Raw genomic sequence first — 13750 nt, 5'->3', positions numbered from 1 at the left:
GACTGGTGACTGTATTCTTGTCCGCCTAGCCTTTGTCTATACATTAGCCTCTAACAACGAACCAAGAACTTTCTTTAGTTAATTCTCATTGTTCACACAAAAAAAAATACATGTTCGTTGAACACTGGCGTAGGTAGAGGCATGGCCGATGGTTAGAGGCACATACTTTTGGTAAATAAAAAAGCAAAATTTCAGTATAAAAACAGAGTCAATTTCGGGTTCAAAAGCTGTAAATGAAATGAAATTTCGCTGTTAAAGCGGTGAAAAAGCGGTATATAAAATTACATTTTGGTTTTAAAAATGTGAATATAATCGCACTATTACACAAAATAAACATATCCCTTCTAATAGCACATTAAATCATTACCAGAATATTAAGTTTATTCCTGTATAGAGGAGTCCATTTTTGCTTTTCAAATATTTACAGCAAAATTAATCAATTTTCCTTGAATTGCATAACACACAGGATACTTCAGACTTCAGAAAGTGTCGCGTCGGTATATAAACGGTAAATTTCGTGTTTAAGAGTCTATTTCGCATTTTGCAGTTCATTTCGCATCATTTCGTGACAAAACAGGGTAGGAAAAAGCACCTCACACCTTTCAGAAACCTTCAAAATTAACATTGCAATGTGTTATTTCAATTTCGTTTTCTTTTTGTCAAAAACGAAATATGCATGCCTCTACCGATGATGCTACAGCCCCTACCAAAATTTTGAGAAAATCAGAATTTTCAAATAAAAATCCGTTAAGAACTTTAAAAAATCAAAATGTGTAAATACGAAACCTCTTTTAAAGTGAGTCCCGATTACCATTTTTGTCTTTGAATACAATTTTAATAGACTGAAAAGCTTCAAAAATACGAAATATTTTATTATGCATCCTGCCCTCCAAAACGAAGCCATGTGTTATCCACATTTACTATTCCGACCCCTCCCCTCCCAAAAAAACTGCGTACGCCAGAGTATTGAACATTGTTGCAACTGAAATACAAAACATTTTATTTCTCTTTTAAATCATAGTTACCCTCATATTTCACTTTCAAGAAGTTGTGCTTATTTTCAAGGCATCACTCTGAAAGACGCGTGTGCTTGGAATGCTGTGCTTTTCTCCATGGTACATGGAAATAATAATTCAAATTATTATTATTATTATTATTAGTGTAGTAGTAGTAGTAGTAGTAGTAGTAGTAGTAGTAGTAGTTGTAGATGTAGTAATAGTAATAGTATTGTCCCAGATCTTTGACTGTGGTAAATTGGCCATTTAAATTTTTTTCCACAGCATTTTTCATTATATTTCAGAAGCTCAAGGGGGGGGGGTTAAACCCCGTAACCCCCCCCCCCTTGCGTACGCCACTGGAAGGATAAGTACTTTTAAGTTTCGAATTGGCACTCACACACCAAAATTATAGTAAGGAATGATTTCATAATACACAGTAAACTTGTCTGTGAAGTTTTGTTCTTTCTCGTCCGTTAAACTACGTGGAGAATTGACTTGACTGTAAAGGAATACATTTAGTTCATTATTAATTATTTAGTTCAATTAATAACCATCCAACTGGCACAAGTGATACGACACGAAAATGTTTATTTCAGCGAGTTTAACATCGAAAATCTTTCTTTATGTAGACTAATGGTGCTTGCACATTATGTGAATATGAATAAACTCGCACATTTTGGAAAAGGTGTTGTATCTGTACTTTCTAATAGCATAGCTGCCTCATAGCAAATAAGTAGATAAGTAGTAGACCTATAAGGCGGAAGTTTCCACTGCGCGCTTTCTAAAGGTTTGTATGCATTAAACAACACGTTTAACGTGCATAGGTGGATGCACATTCAGCCCAAAAAGCCATCCTCTAACTATAACATGCCAAGACTCAACGTAAGAGCCGCTCACATTACGCTTCTAATATTAATACTGAGTTATATACTCAAGCAAACTTATCATTTCAGTTACGGGTGTTGAACTGGACCTCTACATTGTCAATGGTGACCTAATATCAAAGGGTCAATTGCAATCTGCTGCTAAGAAATAGAGGCGGACTCAAGTCTTCACAGATAGAAAATTAAGCCGCTACTGGACTTTATTCACTGAAAATTTGTCACTCAATGAAATGCAGATTGGAGCATTTCGAGCACTGTATACTTTGTATACCCTGCGCGGCGGAATTGGGGCTACTGGATCTAAGGGCAAAGGGAAAATTGCCCCTGGGCTCAACATCCTGAGTTTTTGGGCCCCTTTGAAGTAAAATGTAATAGGTGTGGACAATGTGGGAAATTTATCTGAGATCTTATTTCAATCTCATACTGGGGCTTGGAGGGTCCCCTTGAAAATATTTGGTGGGAAGTTATTTTTAAATACCACGTAATATTACTGGTAATAAAAAATGTCATAAATTATCAAGTTTGCTTGTTTAGGTATTGTGTAACAATGAGGCATCGACCGGTTGAGCAACTGAATGTTTCTACTCGATTCACAACTGTACTACACTAAACTACACTACTATTACGAAAACCACGTAGCTATAAAGGTATGAGATGAGAGAAGCTTCCTATCGATTGCCATCTATGAGCAAGTAACTTAATTCTGAATTTCGGAGGAGACCCATAATGTCAAGTTGCCATTGCCTATCTGCTTATTATCGCAGACGTCGTCATATATGCTACTGGGAACCAACTTTGTTTCGTGAATCTATTTTTTAAATAAGCGACAATAACTGCTGAATTTCTAGAATTATATAAAATTTCAGGATGACAGAGAGAGAATATAGCGGGTGCCCCTGCATTGCGGGGGCGGCTGCTACGCCACTGCTTCCAGTACAGAAGTAGATTTCAGTTTAAACCAATTATTGAATTTAAATTCTGTAGTGCCTATAATTGCCTATTTCGATTGTTAGGGCCTCTTTTGGGTAAGGGGCGACACTTCCACGTTGTACACGCAATTGTCAACCTCACTTCCACGTAGTACACCCTGGACTGCATTTGGCAGACTAACGAGGCTCTAGCGTCTGGATCTACGGCAAGTATAATCTTCGTAGGACTGTGTGCGTGTTGTCCTGTGTTTTGCCCTTGTTTGTACTGAGTGCCCTTTACAGCCTCAGCTCTTAACTGAAGTCAGAATATTTTAGTCTTGGACATTACAGTTGTGTTAAGGCGCTGGATCATGTGACGGTGCAAAATAGCCTAACGCACCCAAAATTTTAAATTCAATCAATCTTTTGGTTTTTAGTGCCCAAGTGCATAAAACGTTTCAAAAGAGGGATTAAATAATGTTTGAATTGCGAAAAGTGGTTTCTTTGCCTCTTTTGTTTAGATTTTCCCAAGGAGTGATTCGGGAGAACAGGATAGGTGCTTCCTCTCCTTTTGATGACAAAAACGCGCCACTGCTTTTTGCCCCGTGGCCGAGCACGTTGGGACAGTCGACCCAAAATGTCGATGCCGAGGATTCCAGGTTCGAATCACGACCCCGTCATGATTGCAACGTTTCTATTGTTCGAGGTTAAAACAAGATAATCTTCACAATATCTCTGTTTTGAATGATTTGTAAACAACATCAATAATAATAATAATAAAATAATATATAATATAACGTAATATGATTTATGAAGTGCAAGATATGAAATGTTGTTCGAGGGGGAAATCCCTATCTGGGGGGGGGGAGTTTGCCGAGTTTGGGGAAAGGTTATGGGGATGCTTGTTTGTATGGATTAACCAAGGACGTATTTAGGGAAGGAAACAGGGGGTCCGGACCGCCCCCCGAAAGTCTTACTAAGTAATAAAATTAAATAATGAAAATAATAAAATAACTAAAATAATGAAAATAATAAAATAACAAAAATAATGAAAAATAATAAAATAACTAAAATAAAAAAAAATGAAAATATACTTGTTTAACGAAGGTTATTTATCTCCGCCAAACTTATTGGAAGGCAAGAATTATATTGGGATCATACGACCATACAGTACCAAAGAAGATTCATGCAAGATTTATTATATATAACCCGTGGATCGATAGCCCTTGAAGGGTCTAGCCCGATATCCGGAATGCCAGTTTTCCTCCCACAATCCTACCTAGAGTTGTGGAGATCTTCAACCGGTAATGGGGTGGTGAAACCCCAGCCGTTATAGGAGATTTCCGAGACCGGGTTACGTTACTCACTCGTAGCTCCAAAATTTCCTCACGGTGGTGGGTTGCCAGCCACCGGTCCTATATACAGGCCGAGAACCCAGAAACAACCCAGGCGGACTGCCGTCCCGCAGTCGGGAGACCAAAGCACAGCGCCTTAGACCGCATACTAAATAATCCTTTGCGCAACAGCCCTGAAGGGCCTTGTCATACCTACCGACTGCTGGTCTCCCTCCCACGCTTTCCTTCGTCACCTCTAAGCGTGGAGATCTGCAACCAGTATTGGAATAGTCGGGGGGTGAGCCCGACGTATCGCCAGCTGTTATAGTAGGTTTCCGGGACCGGATTACGCTTACTACTTATAATAAATAATATGCATAAAATACGTATTACCAGGAAATTTACTTTTCGTCAACTGGATTTAACATCCTTTTTTGATATTCAATTCTTTATCTATATGACATTAATTTCCTTGCCAGGCCATTTGCTTTTTTGTACAAATTTTGCCTAATGTGAGATAGATATTGAATACGTGCTGTTATCCACTACCCTTAGGTCAACTTTTTACCTATTCATCTAATAAACATATATTAATTATATATATAATATAATATAATCCTTAGCGCGACAGCCCATGAAGGGCCTTGGCTTACCTACCGACTGCCGGTCTCCCTCCCACACTTTCCTTCGTCACCTCTAAGCCAGTGTTGCCACATGAAGGGAAATTTCCCTTTTTGAAGGGAAATTTGGAGCTAATTTTAAGTGAAAAGGGAAAAGGGAAATTCGATGAAAAATAGCGAATTTTCAGGGAAATTTGATGAAAAATAGCGAATTTTCAGGGAAATTTTAAGACAGATTCAATATTAATTATATTAAACATTATAACAGATTCCAGTTTTGAAAATGAGATATTTTTTTTTTAAAAAAAATTGTCGTATACTTTGTTCTGAGAGGAAGGGTGGTCCACATCTGGCTACCGTTTGGGGCTGGAGGTTATTGACCATTCACCCTTATGTCCCGGCTTTGGGAGTGGGTGGCTAATTGCAAAGATGGGGATGAATGATGATATGATGAAATTTATGAATGGACACTCACAAACAGCCACCACAGGCGGGGATTCGAACCCGGGACCACTGCCGTCGTAGCATTTCAAAGTTAAATTGTTTAACATTTTATACATACATACGAACATGGATCAACGATAATATTTATTATTATTATTATTATCAATTCTTTAGATGAAGGGCAAAAGTGTACGAAAAAGGGAAATTTTACCCCTTTGAAAGGAAAATTGTGCTTACATATTGTGGCAACACTGCTCTAAGCGTGGAGATCTTCAACCAGTATTGGAATAGTCGGGGGGTCGGCCCGACGTATCCCCAGCCGTTATACAGAGTGTCCGAAAAGTCACGCAACCCGGTGTTTACGACCGTATAACGGAATAGCGAAACGGAATGAGAAGAAACGCTTTCTGCCTAGAGAATGCCCTGTATATTGGGAAAATTTAGAGAGACAAACATATGTAAGAACATGCATGTTTTAATAACAAATAAGCAAAGTGTTGCCAAAGGCGGAAAAAAAATATATTTGCAAATCGTGTATATTGATGCACAGAACTCACTGAGGTAAATTATTGCAACATTTCACAATACCAACGAACAATTTGGATGGCCATCTAATGAATTTGACAGAAAAAGAACTTTGACGAAATTTCAAAAACATTGCAGAAGGGAATAAATGGGCTGTTCCAAAAATCGATGTTTTTACAATATTACGAGGAACACTGGCAACACTGTTGGTGTCACGTGTCACTAACAGACGTGTTTCACCTCAGGCTATCACACTAAGGCACTTTTAACGACAAAGGAGAAAGTTGGTTATTCTCGAACATATGCAATAAATTACATACACCTTGCAACCCTGAAATGTGGTTTCAATTGGATAGGTATGTCAACAGCCAAAATTCCAGGCATTGGTCGACAGAAAACCCACATCAGTTGCATGAACTACCCTTGAACTCTCCGAAAATCGGTGTATGGTGTGGAATATGGCGACGTCGTATTGTGGGACCGTTATTCTTTGAGACAACAGTGGATACAGCTCAAGACTACTAGAGTAAGAGGCTGGGGCCATACCTGATCACGTGGTCCTTGACGTCAGGCGTGACGTGAACGGGCGGACAGATCGGTCTGCGCTCCGGTTTCGCAGCCGAATCAAAGCAGTAATTCTGAACAAAAAAGAGCCGTAATTATGCCCCAAAGCTAGTTGGGAGTGAATACACAGACTTACTTAGGATCCGACAACGTATGTCCTTACAGTTGGATTACACAGCCATTTACGCACACATTTTACCGGCAGTTTATATGCCGTCACATTTCTCTGGGAAACATTAGGTTTCATGTAAAATTGGTGTTAATACACCTAGTAATGAGTTTTGTTAGGGCAGAAAGAAAAATATATGTTGAATGCGTAAAATAATAAAAATAATAAATGATTCGGACTTACCTATTGTTATACTTATGAAGTCATCTGTTTTAGAGGTGAGGGAGGAGCTGTTTCACTTCAACTTCTTCAATTTGTTGACTTTGCTTCTGCTATTGATATTGACTTCTTCGTTAACTTTCCTCATTCGAATTACAGTTCTGAGTCTTACGAATCTTTGAACAACACTTGGAGGAATGTGTGGAAGTTCTGTGTGTATTATATCACAAACACGTTTAACAACTTTCGACCTTAAACGAAAATTTTTAAGGCCATGGAATTGAAGAAAGTGGAGGTTCATTTTCTTTATGTCGGTAAAAAATGAATCAGTGGGATGTGAAAGTCCTCCTCTAGATAAGAAAGACAGCCAGTTGTGTGTCTCCTCAGACGAGCTCTCTGCTTCTGCGTTCGCTGTTAATTCTGGGTGATTTCTATGCTCTTTGAACGCTATATACCCTGCTATGTAACGCAAACCTTCCTCTGGCATGTTTAAATAGTTTGTCAAACGCTTATCATTGACCCCTTCAACGTCTGCAGATTGACTGATTATTTGAAATTCTTCAGAATCTTCCTGGATTAATTCACACTCGTCCACATTGCTCAGGCTCTGTGTATTTTGAAGTAATTCACTGGAAAGCTCAGATGAAAGGAAGATGTCGTCATCTGCAACTGAAACATTGGCGTCTCGGTTTGCCTGAACACTGGCACTTAGCAGCAATTTTCTCATTCTGTATTTTACATCGAGCGCAGTTGGATGGTCATACTGCCTGCCTATGGAACGTATGTGGGAAAACAAATTTTCCAGACAGTCTTGATTAAGTCTACTTGTCAGTATGTATCGCACACCGTACACATCTTTTACATGGCCAAATAAGCCGAATAATGACGTTACTGATATTACTATACCTTCCTGAAATGGGAGCAGATGGTTTGCATTAATTTTTCTCATTCCCAATACGAGTAGCAGCATCTGTTGGAGAACCTGTGTCTGTTCACTTAAACGATTTCCGAAACCGCTTCTCAGTGGCTTTTTTAAATCAAAGGGGAGACGAGAATTCAAGACATCGAAAAATTTGTCTACAGCCAGGAGAAAATTTGCTACATTATTTTCTTGTGGAAATACAAAATGCACAGCTTTCGATACACTTTCAGAAAAAAGTTCAGTGGCGTATCTCACGCGTTGTTTGTTTGTTCCGCTTACATTTAAGTGGCTTTCACGCAACTTATGGCACATGCGAATTTCGTCGGAATCAATCTCTACAAGATTTACCAATGCCTGTTTTGTCACCGTGCACCCCGTTCCCAACACAAACCCCTTCGACAAAAAATGGTTCCTTAACAACTTTACCATATGAGGAATGTCTGCGAAGAAGTAAATATTTCTGCTCTTGTCACACGGGTGGTCACAACAAGTATTGTTAATAGTTATGCCAAATTCGTTCCACAATCTTCTATTTACACCAGAAAGATCACATACTGAGGCAACCACAATTAAACCAGCTCTTTCCAACTGCTGCACAAGATTAACAAATAAAGATTTGGAGAGCCGAACATCAAAATTATAATAAATAGGCTGCTTCCAGTTTCCCACAAGTCCTCTTGCCATCACAACTAACACCTGATCACACGGGCCATAAATGTTATCAGTTTGTTTATCGTAGCACGCCTTACGTAAAACTTTCATTTCATCGAACACAAGTACACAGAGCCTCTCCATGACATTCATTGACCCCACTTTCGCTTTTAATATTCGGAGGACTTGCGTCAAAAGTCCTGGGTTGCACTTGATCGATCGAAACCACCGACGAAGAGTGCTTACACTGGGGAGCGGGTGATGTAGTTTCTCTCTAAGGAAAAGGTACGTTTTTTTACTTAAACTCCAGAGCGACAAAGCAATTGTCATGTCTTCTGGATTCCAGTGGGTTTTCGATTTGCAGTTGAGCAAACAGTCGATTTGGCCTGGTGAGAAACATTTCTGTAGGATTCCTCGAACTTGATTGAAGATGATTTTTCGTTGTTTAATGGGATTAAGTGTTTTCCGCAAAGTCGAAAGTTGTGCTGTAAGTGTTATGTTTCGTAACTTTTCTTCTTTCAGTTTCTCCTCCAAGTGTTGTACGCGCGCTCTTAATTGTTCATTCTCCTCCTGTACAAAATTGATGGGGGCATCATTGTGACAGGTCTCCTCTGTCCGTCGCTTCTTCTTGGGATTCACATCGTCCACCAACTGCTTCACACGCTTCCTTGTCTCCCTGGCCTCCTGTCGATCATTCCGGGCGGACTTCCTGGGGGAGCTAACACGAGGTAAATTACGTGAAGGTAAAACGCCCGTTTTTAGTACTTTTCTAAGAGGAAGTCCCATCAATTCATTTTGCAGATCTCTTTCAAAATCTTCTTCACAAAAATGTTCTGAACAAACCCTACTGTTTTCAGGTTTGAACCGGTCTTTTCGTTTACATCGCGCAACCCACGAAGCACGAACAACAGTATCTTTTGGGAATTTGTGAAAACTAATATTCTTACTGTTTCTCCCGTTATTTTTGCACGTCGCGACACCGCACTCGGAAGGCATTATAAATGCAACATAAACTACAACACTTCACATCCACACAAGTAAGAATTACGAGAAAAAATAGCCTTTTAAAGCACAAAGAACAAAACAGATCAGCCTTTCAAAACAGTAAACACGTTTCTTTCGGTATGGGGTAAAAGCTCAGCTGGATTTTGTCCTCCCGTGACGTCACACCCTGGCCGGTCGCGGAAATGGGCGTGTCTGACCCCAGCCTTCTACTTCTAATAGTCTTGGATACAGCTGTGTACGGGGATCTCATAACGCAATTCGTTGCTCTCCTGGAAGAAGGCGAACGTGATGTTTGGCTACAACAAGATGGAGCAACTTGCCATACATCTAATGAATCTCTTCGTATGCTGAGATAATTTTTTGGTGATCGTCTAATATCCAAGGATTTATGGCCCAGTCGCTCGCCCGATTTAACATCTGGAGATTTTTTTCTGTGGGGTTACTTAAAGGGGAAAGTATACCAAACGGGACCCAGAACATTGGAGGAGCTGAAACGAAACATTACACAGGAAATTAATAATATCGGTGCTGCAACCCTCAGGAAGGTATCTGAGAACATGATCAAGCGAAGCAACTTATGTATCCAAGAAAATGGTGGACACTTCGAACATTGCTTTAATTTGTAGTGATACCCACATTTCAGGGTTGCAAGGTGTATGTAATTTATTGCATATGTTCGAGAATAACCAACTTTCTCCTTTGTCGTTAAAAGTGCCTTAGTGTGATAGCCTGAGGTGAAACACGTCTGTTAGTGACACGTGACACCAACAGTGTTGCCAATGTCCCTCGTAATATTGTGAAAACATCGATTTTTGGAACAGCCCATTTATTCCCTTCTACAATGTGTTTTAAACTTCGTCAAAGTTCTTTTTCTGTCAAATTCATTAGATGGCCATCCAAATTGTTCGTTGGTATTGTGAAATGTTGCAATAATTTACCTCAGTGAGTTCTGTGCATCAATATACACGATTTGCAAATATTTTTTTTCCGCCTTTGGCAACACTTTGCTTATTTGTTATTAAAACATGCATGTTCTTACATATGTTTGTCTCTCTAAATTTTCCCAATATACAGGGCATTCTCTTGGCAGAAAGCGTTTCTTCTCATTCCGTTTCGCTATTCCGTTATACGGTCGTAAACACCGGGTTGCGTGACTTTTCGGACACTCTGTAGTAGGTCGTCTCGACCGGATTACGCTCACTCACTCGGAGCTCCCAAAATTTCCTCACGATGGTGGGTTGCCACCGGCCCTATACGTAGGCCGAATAAATTCCGACCAGAGCCGGATTCGAACCTACGAATTAATTGATAATAATAACAACAACAGTGCACTTTGAGCACTGCAGCCCTCCGAGAAAAATCCTGGGGAGGCCTTGATTAAAAATCACGTAAAATGCTAAATATGCATGAAACATATGTTCATATATGAGCAATTTCGAGATGTTAATGTTTTCGTTGTTTGCGATCGCGAAAAATAAGCTCCACACGAGGATACGAAACACAAGCAAAAGCCAATCAAGAATTCAGCAACCATAAAATGTATTAAACATGGCTGTTTATTTGCAAATTGTAGAAGAGTGTAATTTGGCAAAGTTCAGGGAGCGGCTCATGCCTGGGTTTGCGTTAATTTGTGTCTCGCACAGTATCTCCTTATGCGGCACAAACAATAAAAATAAGAAGGAGAATGACAAAGAATTTATAAATTTTGATCCAGGAGAAACTAAACGATATTCTGCTTTGAACACGAACATGAAATATTAAAGTCGTCTGGCACTCGTGGTGCTTGTGGTGTAGTGGTTATCACATCCGCTTTACACGCGGAAGGTCCCAGGTTCGATCCCTGGCAGGCACATGTCCTTTTGCCCCCCCTCCCAACATGCTTTTATATATTTTTTACCTTTCGAAAAATTATATATTTCGGCTGTGACAGCGATTGCAAGATTTATTATCATAATCGTACTAAAATATTAAAACTACTATCGTCGGTCTTGTTTTCTGAAGAACAATACAACACGTGTAGTCGCCTAGAAATGCTATTTCATTTTCAACCACTGCTAACTAGATGCTAAATGGTGGAGTTTATTATATGCATAGCATTATTTTATATTTATCCTCCTCCGTGGCAGTGTAGGCGCTGTGCTTTGGGCTCCGACTGCCAGAAGGCATGGGTTCGAGTCCGCCTGGGTTCAGCTTCTGGGTTCACGGCCTTTGACCGGTGGCAACCCACCATCGTGAAGAAATTTGGGAGCTACGAGTGAGTAGTGTAAACCGGTCACGGATATCTCCTATAACGGCTGGGGGTTCGACGTGCTGACCCTACGTCACCCATTAACGGTTGAAGAACTCCGAGGGAGACTGGCAGTCGGGGGATAGGCCAAGGCCCTTCAAGGGCTGTCCAGCCACGGATTATTATTATTAATTATTTTATATTTATTTTATCGATAAGGTTCTTATATTTTCAGTACATAAGCACCAAAGAGGGGAGTGCATACGCACCAAAGAGGGGAGGGGGAGTAACCCGAACTAATTTTATTTAGATAAATTCGATTTTTAAAACTCAATGCCCCGATCCCAATAATTTTACTCGTAAATAGCTATTGTTTTAAACTTTATACGTTAATTAATATGTGCAATTGAAGTTTAATATTTTTTTAAAAAAAATATGACACGACCATGGAGTAGCTAGCTATAGTAGTTCGATTATGTTTAGGCTTGTTGACAAATATAAAATTTGATTTTAATTAGTTTACAATCACTGAACCTGATGGATTCTTTTAGTTTCCTCTGGAAAATATCATTAAATTAATGTGGTAAGTAATGGTTTTTTATTGCCATGTTCCATTTCGGACACAGAAAATTTCCAATTAATCAGAATATTTCCACTTCAATATATTTGTTAATGAAAATGGTTGCGCAAACTAAAATGACCCTGGTGCCCGTCCGTCCTTCAAATTCCAAATTTGGAGTCTGGGAGCAACGGGCACGTCGGTTAAATCCTTTGATCCATTACAGCCACTGTCGCGAAAGCATATCCTGTTGTCGCTGGTGAACCGCGAATGAAAGGCAATCTTTCCACGTTGTTGCCAGCTCAAGCTGCAAGTGATAAACTTCAGGAGAACCTCTCGCGACCCGGCGGTTGAGAAACACTGATTTATATAGACCAACAGCCCGGCGGGGAGGCAAGGGGAGCCGTTGCCTTTCTGAAAAATGTCATCCCAAAATTATATATTTCATACATGTAATTTCATTTCAGTCACAGTAATTTGCGTTAATTATTAAAAGGGACTGATAATTACAAGCAAGACTGGTACAAATCATGACAGGAACACGATAATTTCGTTTTGTAGTAACAACGCCTTGTATTTCCCTCCCAACTTCCTCGAAATAATCTTGCGGATCAGTCCACAAATTTCCTCAGCACCCCCTCAAATTCTTCGCAAAGGGCTAACTTTTGGTTATTTGGACTCTAAATGTACCCTTTACACCTTCCCAGATTGAACATTCTGGATAAACCTCTGTTGCGACTGTGAACTATTATTGCAGGACGGCGAGTGGTGTGTGTGGAAATGGGGAAAAATGGTTGACAGGGGCTGAACAGAGGCGCAACCACGATTTTTTGTCTGGGAGGGGGGGAAGTACCAGAATAAACGTACCAATAATAATGCTAATAATAATAATAATAATAATAATAATAATAATGTTATTATAACATTATTATTATTGTTATTATTTATATGCTTCATTTTACTTCGCTTCTTGTGCCACTTTTGGCTAATTTGCGAAGATGAGAATGAGTGATGATATGATGAAATTGATGAATGGACTCGTCACAAACATCCATCCCCAAGCCGGGATTCGAACCCGGGACCAACATTATTATTATATTATATTATAGTAGTATTATTAATGGTAGTGGTAGTATCAAACATGTTATTACCCTTGTAAATTATGCAAAAAGGGGGTAGAAGTTGGTGCTAAAGCATTTGTGTCCGAACAAGATATTTGAATTATTTTATCAACACGTTCAATTTGACATTGTCCTCCTCCGTGGCCGTGCGGTCAAAGGCACATTGCTTTGGACGGCGGCTGCGGGACGGCATGGGTTCGATCCCGGGTTCAGTCACGATGGTGACTACCCACCATCGTGAGGAAATTGGGGAGCTTCGAATGAGTAAGCATAATCCTTATGTGCCTTCCCGATGGTGTAGTGGTAACATCGTCGCCTTGTGGTCAAAGGCTCCAGAGTTCGAAACCCGGTGGAGGCACAGTGGTTCGGATCCCACTTTAAACTGTAGGTCCAGTCCCGATTAGCCTTTCTATGTGTAAAGTGGACTTAAAACCACAAATCAAATAAACCAATCAATTTTAAAACTTGGCCGACTCCCGCCGCCCCTAGCTACGGTTCTGAACTTGATAAGACCAAGAAAAGCAGGCGAAGCGAGCCAGAAAATTTTACGAAAAGTATTTTTATTTGCATAAAATTTGAAGTTGTGGGCGGTAATTGCCCCCTGCAAGTACATTTGGCCGTCAATGTTTGCCCCCCCGCCCCCCCCCCCCAGAACTCAGT

At 39.9% G+C, this 13750-nt stretch overlaps 1 protein-coding gene and 1 non-coding gene across 4 annotated transcripts in view; one reads left to right on the top strand and one right to left on the bottom strand.

Moving 5' to 3' along the window:
* Window positions 1–13750, bottom strand: part of Mipp2 (Multiple inositol polyphosphate phosphatase 2) — a 104662-nt gene that overhangs the window by 28916 nt on the left and 61996 nt on the right. The window lies entirely within an intron of this gene.
* Window positions 10963–11035, top strand: TRNAV-UAC (transfer RNA valine (anticodon UAC)). The gene has a single exon. It is a non-coding gene; the product is annotated as a tRNA-Val (tRNA).

Source organism: Lepisma saccharinum, chromosome 14, assembly GCF_977018435.1.
Source record: "Lepisma saccharinum chromosome 14, izLepSacc3.1, whole genome shotgun sequence".
Classification (NCBI taxonomy): domain Eukaryota; kingdom Metazoa; phylum Arthropoda; class Insecta; order Zygentoma; family Lepismatidae; genus Lepisma; species Lepisma saccharinum.
The sequence above is the reverse complement of the archived record's forward strand: the minus strand, read 5'-3'. Positions and strand labels throughout refer to the sequence as shown.